The sequence below is a fragment of the Talpa occidentalis genome, unplaced genomic scaffold (assembly GCF_014898055.3).
Source record: "Talpa occidentalis isolate TD23 unplaced genomic scaffold, MPIMG_talOcc4v2.1 talOcc4.11, whole genome shotgun sequence".
NCBI classification, from domain to species: Eukaryota; Metazoa; Chordata; class Mammalia; order Eulipotyphla; family Talpidae; genus Talpa; species Talpa occidentalis.
The window spans coordinates 63,772,348-63,785,502 of record NW_023601104.1 but is presented as its reverse complement, the minus strand read 5'-3'; the positions used below and the strand labels follow the sequence as shown (position 1 = coordinate 63,785,502).

At 45.5% G+C, this 13,155-nt stretch overlaps 1 long non-coding RNA gene across 2 annotated transcripts; it reads right to left on the bottom strand.

Annotated features, from left to right (window-relative positions):
* Positions 1-5,440: 5,440 nt before the first annotated feature.
* LOC119238277 (uncharacterized) lies at positions 5,441-8,071 on the bottom strand. Of its 2 annotated transcripts, XR_005123522.2 has the most exons (5): positions 7,918-8,071; positions 6,691-6,762; positions 6,406-6,586; positions 6,012-6,121; positions 5,441-5,548 (listed from the first exon to the last, which is right to left on the bottom strand). It is a non-coding gene; the product is annotated as an uncharacterized LOC119238277 (long non-coding RNA). The 2 variants fall into 2 exon arrangements; XR_005123521.2 differs by lacking the exons at positions 5,441-5,548; positions 6,012-6,121 and having other exon boundaries at positions 6,214-6,586.
* Positions 8,072-13,155: the final 5,084 nt, after the last annotated feature.

The window sequence follows — 13,155 nt, the reverse complement described above, 5'->3', positions numbered from 1 at the left end:
GGTTGTGAGGAGTCATTCTTAAGAACTCCAACAGGTCTTTGGTGACCCAGACAAGGAGGAACACCCAGATGCAGCGTTCACATGCCTCACAGGTTGGGTGTTTTGTGCACTCAGTGAAGTCCAGCATTGACACAGGCCACCCCATGGTGAGGTTCATGTACATCCTGCTCAAGACAAACAAATAATGGAATCAGGGGACGACACAGCAGAAAACCTGCCTGAAAGGAGTCATGCTGAAGGGCAGTGCAGAGTGCTTTGTTTGTTTGCTTGCATTTTATTTACTAGAAACCACTCGAAACTCACAAACCAAGGTTAGCATCTGTCTGCTGTGTATTCCCTCTTCCCCCGCCATAGCACCCCACATTCCATCCTCCTCTGCATCACGAGATGAATGAATGGGGATGCTGAGAACCCAGTTCAGCCATGCTGGACTGTTGCAGTCACGAGTCCAGTTGCAACATCTGGTGGCCTGGGAGGGGCGTTGGCCCGGAGCTTGGAAAACTGTTGTGACATCCTTGTCCTCACGAGAGGCAGCCTTCTACCGTGGCTTCCGCTTAGAGCTCGTGCACCACCCAAGCTGACAACCGTGGAAGTGGGTGGGAACATAAATCAAGTCCTGTCAGGACCCCAGGGCCCTGAGCCTTCAAAAGGAGTGAACTGAGCCATCAGTACCCTGGAAGATCACAGGCCCAGCCCGTTATGTTTCTAATACTTTGTCTCCTTGCTAATTTCCTCAAGCTTTGATCTCAGATTTGTCTGATGACTCTGGAACTCCATGCTCCCACTTGCACTGAGACTCAAACTTAGCTGGCAACAATGCAGATTCCCAGGCCTTTCCAGTGATTCCTCTCCAGGGGTGGACCTGGAAAACTTTCCCTCTTTCCTCCCTCCCTGTACTTCCTTCCAGCCCCTCTCTGCCTGCCTTCCCTACCATCTTCCTTCCTCTTTTCCCCTCTTTCATGCTTGTCCTTCCTTTTACAAAGACGCTTCTCAGGTGTTTCCTGCAGGCCGCTTAGGAAGAGCCGGGCAGCAGTGGTGTTCACGCACACACTCTCCCAGCTTTCCAGTGTGCTCTCTAGCCAGGCCCCTGACTTCTCTTTGGCCTCACAGACCAGGCTTTGATGTCTCGTCCAGACCTCTTCCCCTGGTCCTTGCCTTTGTTATTTCTGTCTCAGCCAAGGCCTTGCAAGAGAACCAAAATATAGAGACAGGAGGGTGGAAGACTGCGCTTGGGCACAAGCCAAGGTTGGGATCATGGTGCATGGCACACCAGGAAGGAGCAGCTGGAGCAGTGGGGAGGGGGAGAGTCAAATGACATCATTTCAGAAATGGGGAGGGAGGGAAGCATCAAGGAGAATTGCTATAGACATGTCAAAGACAACATGCACGTTTTGAGAAAGGATAATTTATTACAGTAGCAGTGGGTGATGGAAGGAGTCAGATAACAGGAAAGTGGGAGAAAAGCCTTTTTAAAGGGAAAGGAAACCGTTTCTTAGGATGATCTCTGTAGGCAAGTTACCTCCACCTTCTGCGTCTCAGTGTCGTCATCTGTAAAATGATGATAAGAATAGTCAGGAAGTTTATATTTGCCTCCATGGTAGCTAAACATATTGAAACATGGTGTTTTAAATACCTTGGCACGGTGTCAAATCTCATAAACCATTTCTACCTCCCCCTATTTTCCCTCCACCTACCCCTCCCATTCTTTTACATTTCATTATTGTTATAGACTCTGGACTTAAAGGTAAGCAATTATTATTATTTTAGTTGTCAGATGCCTTGATCTTGAGTTAAAATTGTGACTTTCTCTGGGTATCCACTTCTCCCTTAAATTCTACATGTATGAATGGCTTCTTTTTTTTTTTTCAAGAGATATTCTAGTATTCTTTTCTTTTTTTTAAATTAATTTATTTATACAAGCACTGGGTACAGTCAGAAGCACGGGAGGGTGAGAGAATACACCAGAGGCAGAGTGGGGAGCAGAGCAGGCAGAAGGACAGAAGTACACTGCTGAGGGGAGCAGCGGGAGGCAGCAGAGGTCTGCACGCCATGCAGCACCCTCCTCCGGTGGCCGGGGAGCAGCTGGGGATTGAACCGGTGCCGCGGAGGCTTGGGCAGCTTCTCAACCCAGTGCTCAACTGCTGCACCACTGGGGAGGCCCGAATGGCTTCTTTTCTTGCGCAACAAAATTCATTTGAATCTCAGCATTTAGACAAGTCACAGGGGTTTGCAATCATGTGATGGATAGCCAGGCAAAGTGGCTGTAGTGGGGTGAGTCTCTGTGGAAAGATAAATCAAAATTTAACTTTTTTACACAGAAGAGTCTCCTTTGTTCTTTTGGATCCTCTCTGCTTCTTTGCACGGTCACAATTTGTTGGCTTTATTTTCTTAGGCATATTGTTATCTGTGTTGCAATTTCTTTTCAGGGCTTTCTCTGATTTATTGGAATCTCTACAAGAAGTGCAAGGAATGGTGGGGAGAGAATCATATTGCCTCACCAAGCAGAAACAGTCTTACTATTTACAGTTATAGAGAGGAATTCCAGCAGGAGCAACACTGATCTGCTTTCAGTGGCCTGCAGATATGAGTTGGGAACTGGAAACCAGTTGGGGGTGGAGGGATAACATCTTCTCATCTTAAATTTGCTATTATGATTTTTTAAAAGATTCATTTTTATTTATTTATGCATATAAGAACTGGGGTATAGGCCAGATGTGTGGGGGGTGAGAGGATTCACCACAGAGTGGGGAGCAGAACAGGTGGATCTACTGAACTACACTGCTGAGGGGAACAGCAGGCAAGACAGGAGAGGTCTGCTACGCCATGTGGGTGAGCCTCCCGGGCAGGGGGTCGAACTCTTGCTAGTGGCGATAGCTCGATCGCACTGAAACTTTAACCTCTGCGCCACCAGGGAGGCCCCAGATTTGCTTTATTATTGTTGGAAGATGCTCACGGCAGAGCTGATGGGTTCTATATCTCTCACCCACAACACTAGACCTATACATTTGTTAACTTTATTGGTTTCTTTTTTATGCTAATAATGGATAGTCAACCTTTAAAACATGTCGGTTCCATGTCTTTAGTGGAAAGGTAGAAATTGCCACCCCTGAAAAAGTCTTGACATCACTGAAATATTCTGGGAGCCTGTTTTGGTTCCCAGGGCATCTGAGTTCGTACCGTACCTTAAACCTTAACACATTGCTTATTGCTTCCAGATACGGAGGCCATCCAGTCTTTATTGAAAATGCTGTGCGGCTCCAGTCAATTGCAAACAGTGGTAAAGGAATGCTATATTGGTGGCCTATTGTTCTAGCCTGGCAGACCCTGGAAGACATTTGTAACATGTTTTTTAAGTTTTAAATTTTAAAGTGAATATTTACAGGGTCAGCTGTTTAATGTTTTTTCACTAATTAGACTAATCCCTAACAGTTCACCCTGCCTTTGTGTTTTATGTTTATTGTGATCTATATAACACAAAAAAAATACATAAAGTCTTTACTATAGTAAAAAAAAATGTAATAATTAATTAAGTAACTTCATTAGTGAGTTCTTCTGGGCCAGAGTTATTGTAGCCACATCTTCCTCCCTTCCTTTCTTCCTTTTGTTTGGAAGTTTCCCCAGGCCTGTGCCTTCAGCATCATGGGCACCAGAGCTAACAGGCCTTTGTCCCCGGTGGGCCCTCTGTTCCTTTGGCCCACCTCCCTGAGCGATGTATTGGAACAACCAGTGGGTCCTTGGGTTTTATTCTCCCATACCCTTAGGGGTCTTTTGTGGTCTCTGTTGAATTTCAGGACTCAAATTTCCAGAGATCTTAGCTGGGAACTCTGGGTGGCCTGGCCTGCCTGCTTTGCTCTGAGTACTGCAGCATCCTGAGCGAGGAGCATTTCTGGAGGAAGGGAAAAACTACCCACCAGCTGGGCTCCAGAGTGAAGTTCTACTCTGGGTTACAGGATTCCTGGAAAGATGATGTCCAGAACCAGTGTCACACTCTTTGTAGGACTCACTAGGTACTGATGTATCACCAACATCTGGTTTTCCCTGGAGATGTTTACATGCAACTGTTCTATGAAATCAGTCCACCATGCAAACTCATCTTACTGAGAAAATGTGTGCAGATGATTTAACTTAATGACTTAGTTGAATTGAATGGCTTCCAGTAGCATAGTAATGTGTTTTGAGAAGTTTTGAAAGAGAGAGGAAAAGCTGGTTTCCCATCTCGTTCAAATAATTTTCCATTCCTCAGGGGGAGAAAGGAAAGTCTGAGAGTCCAGCAGAATTAATGCAGGTTACCCATTACTTCATTTTATAATGTTTGGCAAGGAAAACATGTAAGTCAGTTAAATCTGTTTATTTGGCTCTTCCAGGCATTCCATGTGGATGGGGCCTGGGGTGGAGGGGACAACGAAGTGTACTTGTGCTGAGATGCCTTGCTGGAGAGAAATAGGTCTGTTTTATTAGCAGAGCTGGCAACACCTGGACTCTAATAGCTTTGCTGTTAGAGCATTTGCTTGTAGCAGCCCCTCCTGCAGATGAAGAACCTGAGAAGTCCATCTCTGACCCCTCAAGCGGTTCCAGAAAAGCTCAGTTTGGGGTCACCGTGTTTAATTCCTGCTCTGCTGTTTGCCAACAGTGTGAATTTGGGCAAGTCATGACATCTCTGTGCACATTCGAGGGAGAAGTCCCTGCTTCAGAGATCGATGTAGGAATCACACAAAACTGCAGATGTGAAAGTGCCTTATCATCTGGAAACCAATTTAACAATGTATTCTCAAAAATCATTCTTGACACAGAGACTCGAAAAGGGTGTTTTCAGTTAGAACACAGTGGTAGAGAGGGTAGGGGCTACGTGGAGTATCAGGATTCTTGGAAGAAAAGCAGTAACTTCCCAGGCCTGTTCCAAAATTGCATTGACTGGCGCTTGTGAAAAGACTGGCTTCTAGGAAGGAGTCAAGAACAGGGGTAAGTAGGGGCCATAGGCTACACTTATACCACGGAGCAACCCCCTCTGTGTGCCTTGCAAGTGAGGCGAGTGAGTGGAGGCTACACTGGCAAATGGGGATAACGACCACATTGCTAGGGACCCTAACATTGACATACTCTCTGCTCAGTCTCTGCCAGGTTTATCTCTATTGTGTTTCTGCTCCACAATCTACTCCAATTATGATTTGCATTTTATGGAGGAGAAATCTTGGGGAGGTGAGGAAATGTAATTAGTCATTACATTTTTTTTTACTATAGTAAAGACTTTATGTATTTTTTGTGTGTTATATAGATCACAATAAACATAAAACACAAAGGCAGGGTGAACTGTTAGGGATTAGTCTAATTAGTGAAAAAATATTAAACAGCTGACCCAAATTTACAGTCAGAAAGTAACTGAAAAGGGATTCAAGTTCAGGTTTGATTCACTTTGGAATCCATACCCTTAACCTCTGTTAAAGGGAAATATAACAAGGCTTTCCCCTCCCTCCTTTGAGGTCCCAGTGTAGAAACTTCCATTTCTTCTATAAACTTTATCAAGGGTAGCCCAAGAATTCTTTAGGTTCACCTAGAACAATAAAAGGAGAGAGGACAGAGATCACACCATGTGTCTGTAATGATTATTACTTGAGATTAGCTAGAATAGGGTTATGTTTGAGAAGGACTGTTCATCAGAGGACCCCAGGACTCTCCCTTTTGAGGCTCCAAGATGTTTGAGTGCAAGACTTCCTTCCTTCGTGAGGACAGACACTGTATTAGGGTTCTACAGATTTCCTTTAGCATCTATCTTAGTGCCTTGTGCATCATTAAAAAGGAAATATTTGGTGACTAGTAGAATCAATAGAAAGGAAAGCAAATCCCCAAACCCTCCCTCTAGACCTTGACCTTTCATTACTTGTTAAACAAACAAGCAAACAAACAATTAACAGCTCTGAAGTTTGTGACTCTGGGAATTTCTATAACTGAGCTCTGAAATCCCTGTATTGGGCCAGCCCAGCCTCTGTCAGTGTGGACGGTTCCCACTTGCCTACCTCCAATTTGAAATGTCTGTTGAATTCACAGCGTATCTGGAGGACGAAGCAGATGCCACTGGCGTTTCATCGAAGGTTTCCCATTCTCTTGTGATCTTGTCTTTTCTCCTCTAGTTGTGTTTACAAATAAAATAAATATGAAAGGCTCAAGCGAGCGGATAAGTACCCTTATTGAACAGGGAAATTACTGGTGATTAGTTTCATGGTGCTAAGATTCTCTTTTCAATTTTTTATTTTTAAATCCACTCCTTCCCTTTAATGGTCAGGAAAGGGAAAACATTTTAAATATGGCCTTTGTAGTCATACAGAGGGTACAGAGGTCCTCAGCTTATAATGGGGCTGCATCCTGATAAGTTGGAAATAACTAAAGTTGAAAACCCTGGCATCACATCACCCAGTTCCGCAGTGTGCCTGTCGCATGCTATCTGGGAGCTGCAAGCGTGGTTTCTGCTGAATCACGCATAGTGTTTTCGCACCGACATCAAGTCAAAACGCCATCAGTCAGACCATCTAAATGCAGAGGAGTGTCCCCCACTTGCGTCTGGATCACTGTGAAGTTCTCCCCGGGAGTTGCACTGGAAAGGCAAAGACATGATGCGAGGAGTCACGGGCTGTTTTCCCTGGAGCAGAGGTGAAGTCAGGCATTATCACCGAGAAGGGCAGCTCGAAATTGCATCACCTGTGCTTGCTCACTTTGTGGAGTTCCCCTGGCCAAAGGCGCCATAATCCACCAAGCACGAAAGCCAGCAGCCTGCAAAAACCAAATCCCCAGTATTATTTCTCTGTAAAAATTCTTAACTCACGGACTTCTTACTAGTCTTCAGTGAAGTGTGTAGTAGGAGAGTCTCCCAGCTACCTTCCTTTGCTGTTGTCACGGGAGTGCGCACTTTTTCCTGTCAAATATCCTTTCCAGGTTGTTTTGCAGGTAATTTGTACACTCATCCTAAACATCAGGTGACTGCATCCTTTCTTGCTCACCAACCAGCTATTTGACCTTGCCAGATAGCCTTCTAAGCCTGCTTCATGGGTGCAAATTAAGTAATATGAATTAATTTATAGTAATTATGATTTTAATTCTAATTAATTATCAATTATGATAAATTAAGTAGTGTCTAAAAAACTAAAAATATATCATTTCATTTTTTAGATGATTTAAGAAAAGGCAGGTCATTTTTAGTAAGTGAAAGATGGAATGACAAAAAAATATTTATTTTGTTCAAATAATGTTTATGGTAAAACCATATAAATTGGTTCTCTTTTCTATTGTAGGAACCATTTTTGATCATGTAAGATTCATTAGAATAACAAAAACAGAAACCTACTGAATTGGTGTATCAGTTTACAATTAAACAAGTCAGAAGTTGATATTTTATTTACTTTTTTATTTATTTATTCATTCATTCATTCATTTATGCATCCAAGCACTGGGCACAGTCAGAAGCGCGGGAGGGTGAGAGAATTCACCAGAGCCAGAGCGGGGAGCAGAGCAGGCAGAAGGACCAAAGGACACTGCTGAGGGGAGCAGCGGGCGGCAGGAGAGGTCTGCGCGCTGTGCGGGACCCTCCTCCGGTGGCCGGGGAGCAGCCGGGGATTGAACCGGCACCTCAGAGGCCACAGGCAGCTTCGCAACCCAGTGCTCAACCACTGCGCCACCGGGGAGGCCCAGAAGTTGATATATTTTATAACCGTATTTTAGCCAATATTATTGGCATACTTTCTAATCTATGGTCAAGGTGATTGAAAACTGAAGCTGTTTTGCACCATATAGGTAACATTTATACAATTATTCTACTATTCAGAATTATCAAATTATAATGATAAAATTGTATGATTATAGCAAATCAGAATTATATAATATTCTTATTAAGATTACTCCTTCATTAGGTAGAGAGAACAGATTTTTTACCTTCTAATTCAAATACCTCGTGTTTACATAGTGCTTTGTAATTTTCAAAGCCTTTCATTGATACTAGTTAATTTGCGGCTTGCATAATATAAACTTTCTGGGTTTTTCTCTCAAAGTGATATAGGTGGTGAGACATTGGTGAAACTCACCAGTGTCGGACATTGGTCCCAGGAAACCAAGTGACACATTCACCCTAAGGACATTGTTGAGTCATAGTCTCTCCAGCAGATGACCTCCCAGTGTTGTCTCCCTCCCTGTGGCCTTGGCCAGAGGTGGATTTGTACAGTTAACTTTTGTGAGGACTTGGTAAATGTCCTTCTCTCCCACTAGAGATTAAACTGCACTAGGGCAGGACCAATCTGCATGCTCACTTTATATCCACAGCTCCCCACAATGCCTGGCATTTACTCGGGGCTTGTCAAGATTTGACATATGAGTAAATGGCCTCAAGACTTGACTTGTTACTCACTTTTTTGAAGCTTCTGAGAAGTTTCTTTGAGGTCTTACTATCACAAGCATCATTGCTTCTCTGAATCAGATCAGCTGGTTTGTCAGTAGCCCAGGGACATTGTCAGTGGGGAAGTAGTTCATTTTTTTCCTTTTTTTGTTGGCATCTAGGAAGCTTAAAAATAATTTGTAGTTGAGACCTTGGCCAGACCACCTTCCCACTTACAAATTTTACCCCTTTCCTTTCTTTCGTGTCTCCTTGTGTTTTTTTTTTTTTTTTTTTTTTTTGCCATTGTTGATTTTGTTGTTGTCTCTTTTATATGACCCTTGCTAATATCTTAAGTTGATTTAGTGGTCAGCTTTTATAAAAAAAAAACAGTCCTCATGTGTATGACTCTTAATGTACTGGAGCAATAGATAAAAGGCTGGAATTTCAAGAATGGGGTATTTTCATATATCAGTAATTTAGTCCAAATTTTTACTTTTTAAAATGTCATGGTGAAACAACAATAAAAAATCAGTGTTCACCCTGAGATTTTTGGAGTCTAGAAATGTTAAGATCTATAATTACACAGAAATGTAGGCTCTTACTGTCTACTTATTGCTTAGAGAGCGTAAGAAATAAAAAAGTCACCTTAATAGTGCTTTGGGGGCCTCCCCGGTGGCGCAGCGGTTGAGCGCTGGGTTGCGAAGCTGCCCGCGGCCTCTGCAGCGCCGGTTCGATCCCCGGCTGCTCCCTGGCCACCGGAGGAGGATCCCACATGGCGTGCAGACCTCTCCTGCTGCCCGCTGCTCCCCTCAGCAGTGTACTTCGGTCCTTCTGCCTGCTCTGCTCCCCGCTCTGGCTCTGGTGAATTCTCTCGCCCTCCCGCGCTTCTGACTGTACCCAGTGCTTGTATGTATGTATGTATCAATCAATCAATCAATAAATCTTTAAAAAAAAAAAAACTTTAAAAAAAAAAAAATAGTGCTTTGGCAGAGAGGTTGCCTGGTTTCTTTTTGGTCTGCTTTCTCGTCCCTTTCTTTTCTTGAGACGAGGGCAAGCAAGGGAGGTTCTTCTCCAGCCCACCACACTTGTTTCCCCTCTAAGCTTCAGGGATGTCAATGAATGGAAAACTTACTTCCCAGTCGAAAGCTTGGTCCAGCCGAGACTTACTCAGGCCTTTTAACTTGAAAATCGCTAATCTGATCCTTTAGTGGTCCTGAATTAAACCTTCAAAAGGGTCCCTGCCACCACTTGCACAGTATTCAAGCAACCAGATTTGTAGTACGAGGCTTTTCTCTGTCCCTTGGAAACTGTCATACTTCACTGTGGGAGGCAGGGAATGTTTGTTTACACGAGAAACACGACTTTCAGTTACACTCTCCATTATGTGACTTTCGGTATTTGCTATGTCCTCACTCGCAGCCAACACAAATATGTTATCACATTCGACCTTCCTTAGCATAAGAATGACTTTGGAAGGCCACACGATTTTCTAATAAACAAATAATGAAGCAAATGAGAGCACCTGCAAAAGGAAGGAAACCCTCCAACTGCCGATTGGGAGATAAGACATAACAAAGCCATCCGCGTTCCTGTTAAGTGATGGTCCCTTCCAAGAATGCAGAATGCTATGACCGCTGGTGTGGAATGCCTGCCCTGGGACCTGCTTCCAACACAAGCAGTTCGCTCCAGCCAGACCGGGAGCTTCGTCTGAACCCCTGTCACTGAATGAGCCCTCGGGCATTCACCCCAGAGCCTCCCCTGACACCCACCCAGGAGGCGGAGGAGAAACTCCTGGTGCCATCACACTTGAGATGAACTCTTGGGGACAACTGCAAGAGGGTCCCAACTCCTCCCCCTTTTGCCTGGCTACCGGTTCCCACCCCTCTCCCCATCCCAACCCTTTGAATGCGTGTCGGTGAAGAAAGTACTTGGGAGGACAGTCACTCCTCTGACTAAAGAGAAAACCCTTAGCCTTTATTAGCTTGAGTTGCAACTTCTGAAAATAATCTAGTTAGACTAGAGGATCTCCAGGGTCTTGTACTATTGACTTCTTTCTTTGGGAAGGGGAGCTAGCTTTAACTGTTTCCCTCTTTCTACAGAGCTCCAAATGTCTTTAGACTGCTCATTTTACCTTATCTAGATTGTGTTTTCTTCTTTTATCTCTTATAGGAATAACAGGCTGTGGGTTTAGAATACCTGGATGCAGATCTTTCCTTCATATCTTGCTAGCTATGAGAGATCTTAAGTAATTCCTTAAACTTTACAAGTCTGTTTCCCATCAGAGGCAACAAAGGAACAATAGCAATGATCATTACACCCTCTTTCCAGGTTTGTTGAGAAGATCAATGAGAAAAGTGGGGAGCAGCACCTCCTTTTCTTTCCCCCTCCACCTCCTCTTCTCCCCACTCCCCTCCATGACCTTCTGAACCTGCTTTCCTGCTCTGCCTTCCACCTCCCTCTCTCGTACTTTATTCACTCTTTCCTCCACTTCTCACCCTCCATTCTACAGCTTGAAGCAGAGTCTAACAGGAATCAGCAACCAGAGACCGGGCAGGACTGTTTGGGCCTTTCCTCTCCCTTCCTTTTTTTCCTACTGCCACTCCCGACCCGGTGGTAGGGTCAGAGACCCTGCGGCTATGATCCCAGCAGTTGAAATTGCAGCAGGGTGGTCCCCAGGAAAGCGGGAGGTTCCAGGTTTCCTGCCCCACCTAAGGGAGGGTGGAGCTGAGCAGGGAGAGAAGAAGCTGCAGAGGAGACTGAGGAAGGAAGGAAGGAAGCAGGATGGAGCCAGAAGGAGACCTGGAGGAGGCACATGGAGCCGAGAGACATGTGATGAAACTGCGCTTGTCTTTTGGTCGTGGACTGGGTGACACAGATGTGGGTGAGACCCGTGGGGAGGTGACCATGGCAGCTTTTATCTTGATGTTGATTTTGCTCTTTTCCTTCCAGACTTGTCTGGTTGTTTCTGATCCTTTTCTGTGGGTCCCCACTGGCAGATGCTTTAGACTAGTGGCAGGCTTTGGGGCCTTGTTTTGGGCCAATTCTGCTTGGGTCGACTTTTTTTTTTTTAAAGATTTATTTTTATTTATACAAGAGCCGGGGTACAGGCTAGATGCCCAGGAGGGTGAGAGGATTCATCAGAGACAGAGAGGGGAACAGAACAGGCAGACTGACTGAAATACACTGCTGAGGGGAGCAGCGGGCAAGACAGGAGAGGTCTGCTGCACCATGTGGGACCCTCGCTGGCCGGTTGCTGTGCTCACCTGCCTGCACAACCAGGGAGGCCCCTTGGGTGGACTTTTACCCACGAGGGGTCGGGTAACTTTGGGTGCTTGATTTAGAAACTGTATTCTTTGCCTTTCCTGTATTGTTTCCTAATTGTATTAAAGTTCCTTCCCATTAAAGTCTCATATGTTTTGTGTTGATGCGGCGGATGGCAGAACCCATTTAGAGCAGGCAGGTTTGCGGGGTCTGGGGTGCCCCCCTCCCTGCCCTGTAACAGCAGCACCTCCTATTCTTTCCTCCTCCACCTCCTCTTCTTCCCTCTCCCCTCCATGACCTTCTGGACCTGTTTCCCTGCTCTGCCTTCCACCTCCCTCTCTTGCACTTTATTCACTCTTTCCTCCTCCTCTTACCCTCCATTCTACAGCTTGGGTGAAACAGAATCTAACAGGAATCAGCAACCAGAGGCTGGGCAGGACTGTTTGGGCCTTTCCTCTCCCTTCCTCTTTTTCCCACTGCCACTCCCGACCCCGGAGGTAGGGTCAGAGACCCTGCAGCTATGATCCCAGCAGGTGAAATGAGATGCCTAGGCTTGGGGGCCCCTACCCAATCCAGGGAGCAGTGCTTGCTTTGCATTTTCCTTTAGAATGGAAACAAGGGCATTTGGTATCTTAAAAGTCATGCTGGGGTGAAGCAATGATGTCACCTTAGTTTAGGAAGTTCCTCAGAACATTCACTGCCTCCTAGATTTATTAGGTACTTCGTTCTTTCTTCTGGACCTATGGCCACTACCACCTGAGAAAAGGCTGGGGAATTAGAGGGAAATGGAGGAAAAATGGGCAAAGGGAAAGAACAAAATAAAAGCTGTATATGTAGGTGTCTGGTATTTTAGAGTTGGTTTGGTAAAGAGTCTTAGGAATGTGTTTTTTTTTCTAACCCTGCCTAACAAACCTTGAACCTCTGCTACTTAAGAAATCGTGAAGGTAGGGCCTCCCTGGTGGCACAGGGGTTAATCACCACACTATGAAGCTGTCCAAAGCCTCTGCATCACAAGTTCGATCCCCAGCCGGCCAGGGAGCTGCCCACATGGCGCAGCAGACCTCTCCTGCCCTCGCCCACTGCCCCCCTCAGCAGTGTATTTCTGTCAATCCACCTATTCTGTTCCCCACTCTGTCTCTGGTGGATCCTCTCACCCACCCCGCATCTCTGGCCTGTACCCTAGCTCTTGTATGCATAAATAAATATTTTTTTTTAAAAAAAGAAATCATGAAGGTAGAGCTAAATCTACAGAAGACATGCGGAGCGCAAGCATGACCAGATTCCTCCATACAGTGATGGTCGCGTAGAACACACTTTGAGTCAAACAGACTCCATCTTGGGCCTCCCTGGTGGCGCAGTGGTTGAGCGCTGGGTTGCAAAGCTGCCCGCGGCCTCTGTGGCACTGGTTCGATCCCCAGCTGCTTCCCAGCCACCGGAGGAGGGTCCCACATGGCGCTCAGACCTCTCCTGCTGCCCGCTGCTCCCCTCAGCAGTGTACTTCGGTCCTTCTGCCTGCTCTGCTCCCCGCTCTGGCTCTGGTG